A 4,423-nucleotide genomic window follows, 5' to 3' on the forward strand; every position below is an offset into this window, starting at 1 on the left:
CCCTGAACAACACAGGTTTGGACTTGCATGATTTCACTTATTCACAGATTTTATTTTTTCAACCAAAGGCAGATCAAAAATATAGTATTCAGCCAGTGCTGTGTTTCACACCTGTAATCTCAGCACTTTGGGAGGCTGAGGTGGGTGGATCACTTGAGGTCAGGAGTTCGAGACCAGCCCGGTCAACATGGTGAAACCCCATCTCTACTAAAAATACAAAAATTAGCCGGGCATAGTGGCAGGTGCCTGTAATCCCAGCTACTTGGGAGGCTGAGGCAGGAGAATTGCTTGAACCCAGGGGGCGGAGGTTGCAGTGAGCCAAGATCGTGCCACTGCACTCCAGCCTCAGCGACAGAGAGAGACTCCATCTCAAAAAAAAAAAAAAAAAAATACAGTATTCTCGGGATGCAAAACCCATGTATGTGTGGAGGATGGACTTATCCTATATGTGGGTTCTTTGGGGCCAACCGCAGGACTTGGGTGTGCTCAAATTTTAGTATACTTGGAGGTCCTGAAAGCAGTTCCCCACATATACCAAGGGACGACTGTGCTGCATGGGGTTATTGTGAGGATGCAATGACATTGCACATACGTAAACATTTACCTAGCTTACATGCCTCAGCTCATCAGGCCACAGACCTTCACTCTGCATAGGCGAGTCTCATAAAAGGCAGAAAGCCCTAGAGTAATGGCTTTATGATTTTTCATCTAAGACAAAGCACCCCAAGAGCCATGTGGGAACCCATTGTCAGACAGCACCCCTGCAGGCTTTCGGAAGGGCCATTTCTGTGCAAGGGCCGCCCTGGCTGTTTAATGTGCTGGTCTGGTGCTGGCCAGAAGTCTGAGTAGTGGAGGCTGCAGTGTGAAAGTGACGCCTAAGCCACACAACATCATTCAGTCTTCACAACGACCCTGCTGGTTCTGCCACAGAAACGCTTCTGTGATCTGTTTGCTTGTCCCCACCCTCCAGTCACTACCTTTCACCAGAAATATTCCAGGAACATCCTGACACTGATTCTGTCTCTTGCCCTCCAACAAACCAGTGCCTGATTGGTAAATATTTCTGAAGCCCAGCTCTAATCACACCCTTGCCCTGATGTACACTTCGCAATGGTGCCCCGCTGCACACCAAATGCAATCCAAGCCGACGCAACTTCCAGGATTCCCAGGGCCTTGCCTCAGTTTGACCACCTGTTCTCCCTGGACATCTAGTCTACCCTGCACCAAACAGAATCATCCCGATTTTCTTACTTGTACACTTAGTCCTAGGATTCCTTCTCCTCTATTCATCAGAGGAACATGCTGTTTCCCCAAAATGACTCCCTTCCAATGAGTGTTAAGATGACAGTGAAAAGCTGTCAGACACAGTGCTGTGAGACACTAGACTGAAATCTCAGCCCATGGGATGCACTGTGAAGGTGCTCAGCTATGACTTGGGGCCCTTTCCGTACACTCTGTCTTCTGCCAGCCAGAGGTTCAGCATCTCCTCTCCCTGGCCCCACATCGCTTCTCTGCATATTGAGTCTGACTTCCTGCTCCATTCACCACACATTTGCACATTCCTATCCTCAGCATCCTTCAAGCTCCAATTCAAGTGCCTCCTTTCCATAAAGCCCTCTTCGACATCTCCTAACTAGAAAGAATCTCTCCTTCCTCTAAATCCCCACAACCCTTAAGCTGTGTTTCTTATACCATTATTCGCTCCATGTTTTATTTCCACTGATAAAATGCAATTCTCCATTTCTGCACCCCCGAAAGGAACTGAAAGGCTCAGATCATTGAATGAACACCTACAGGAGGGAAGGAAGGAAGCAGTGAGGATGAATACAGTGTCAGGGCCTCCTCTGCAGGGTCGAAGATGACGTCATTCTCCTCTGGAGCATGTGTCACAGGAACAGAAGGGAAATTGCTGACTTTTCATCCACGTGGCTGGAGGAAGTGGGGACTAGAGTCTGAGGGTGGCTGACGACTTGGCTTCCAAAGGTGTTGGGATAGTTCTGCAAATAGACCCTGAAAGTACCACTTTCAGTCCCATGTGCAAAGGCTGTAAGGACCAGCATGGACAGTTCACTTCCCATTCCCAAAGCACCCTTGGCAGCAGTGGGCCCCACAAGAACACTCACATCTTCTCTAAAAGAGGATCAAATGTGCCTCTACACCCCTATGGGGGCTCACTGTCTAATCCCTTCTCTCTGTCTCTCTCTCTCTCACACACACACATACACACACACAAGTGTTCACTTAAAACTTGGCCTCAGAAAAAAGTAGAAGACTATGGGGGGAAATTCTAAAGGGCAACAATTTAAGAACAAGTCAGTCATCAAAAATTAGTGGTTGGCCTGAGGGTGGCCTGATGCCCGCTTTCCCAAGTCACCCAAATGGAACATTTGGGGTGAATGTGCTCTGGGGTGGAGGTTTTCCAGCTTTAGTGTGTGCCGCCCAGTGCTGCTCTCCATGGAAACCTTTGCCTCCTCCCTCCAGGCATGTTTGCTAATTGAAACAAGGAAATCAGCTTCAACCTTTTTTCCACTGAAGAAACCACGCACAACATACCCAGGCCAGGCCTGTACCTGGCACCGTGAGCAGCCCAGTGTGGGATTCAAGGATACTCGCTCTGCACCCCCCTGAGAAATGTGTGGTCTAATCGGCCAGATGAGACGTAGACAGCAGCCACAGAGCAGAGTCAGACTTCTGTTGGACACGAGGAAGAACTCCCTGACCCAGAGGATTATTAGACGAAGAATGGGCCCAAGGAGGCACAATCTGCCCCCAGAGATGTGGGGGCAGAAGGGGACATCCAATGCATTACACGCCTTGAGGGGGTTCCGGCGAGGCCTTATATCCCCTGAACAAGGCCTGTCTAAACTCACTTCATTCTGCTTTCATCCGCCAGTCATAGCGATTCCAGGCGTGGTTCCAGGCAGCTCAAAGAGATACCAAATTAGCCGCATGCTAGCGGCGTTTTAAATTGCTGTAGTCTCCTAGGTACTTCAGGTTGGGTCACAATCCTCACTTGAGAGGAGACGTCAGGACTTGCTTCATATCTCACAAGCCTGGTGTGGAGTTTAATGTATGTATTTGTTGTGTGTGTGTGTGTGCGTGTGTACGTGGCATGGGTGTGTGTGATGTGTTTGTGTGATGTGTGTTGTCTGTGGTATGTATATATGTTGTTTGTGTGTGTGGTGTGTGTGTGTGCGATGTGTGTGTGGTGTGTGTGGTATGTATGTAGTTTGTGTGCGTGATGTGTATATTGTATGTGGTGTGTATATGTGTTGTTTCTCTGTGTGATGTGTATGTATGTTGTTTGTGTGTGTGGTGTGTATGTGTGTGTGTATGTGGTGTGTATGTGTGTGTGTGGTGGTGTGTCTGTGGTGTATACGGTGTGTATGTGGTGTGTTTGTGTAGTATGTGTGTATTGTGTGTGCTATGTATGTGTGGTGTGTATGTGTGTAGTGTGTATTGTGTGTGCTATGTATGTGTGGTGTGTATTGTGTAGTGTGTGTTGTGTGTGGTATGTATGTATGGTGTTTGTGTGTGGTATGTATGTGTGCTGTATGTGGTGTGTTTGTGTTTTGTGTGTGTTGTGGTATGTATGCATGGTATATGTTTGTGGTGTGTATGTGTGGTGTGTTTATGTAGTGTGTATTGTGTGTGGTATGTATGTGTGGTGTTTGTGTGGTGTGTTTTTTGTGTGTGTTGTGTGTGATATGTATCTGTGATGTTTGTGTGTGCTGTGTGGTATGTATGTGTGGTGTTTGTGTGTGGTGTGTATGTGTGGGGTGTGTGTGTGGTGTGTGTGTATGGAGTGTTTGTGTTATGTGTGTGTGATGTGTGGTGCATCTGTTATTTGCGTGTGTTGTGTGTTATTACGTGTGTTGGTATGTATGTGTGGAGTTTGTGTATGTGGTGTGTATATTGTGTGTATGTATGGGCGTTGTTTGCATGTGTGGTGTGCGTGTGTGGGGTGTGTGTGGGTAGTGTGTGTGGTGTGTGGCATGTATGTGTGTTATCTGTGTGCGTGCTGTGTGTTGGAGTAGGGGAGGAGTGTGCGTGTGTGTGTGTGTGTGTGTGTATACAGGTACTGGTATAAGGGCAAAGCATAAGGACCAGAACCTCTTCCTACTAGGCTGGTGGTAGGACTGAATCTTCTACCCATGTGTATCTAAAACCTCAACGAAAACAAAAGGGCCCCTTTACTGGGTGGCTTCCAGCAGCAGAAGCAGAAGTTTCTAAAGCCAACCAGAGGCTCTTTATGGTGCCCACAAATGGGGCATGTTACCCTGCAGGCCCCTGACCCACAGCTCCCACCCTCATCACCATGGGCCAGGGTTCCTATAAACGAAATTCTTGAAGGGCCCAAATCCAGTCAGCTCTGGAGCCTAGCTTTTCCATTCCACTCCACCCCCTCCACCCACACAGCTGA

The sequence above is a fragment of the Pongo pygmaeus genome, chromosome 1, assembly GCF_028885625.2.
Source record: "Pongo pygmaeus isolate AG05252 chromosome 1, NHGRI_mPonPyg2-v2.0_pri, whole genome shotgun sequence".
Taxonomy (NCBI): Eukaryota; Metazoa; Chordata; class Mammalia; order Primates; family Hominidae; genus Pongo; species Pongo pygmaeus.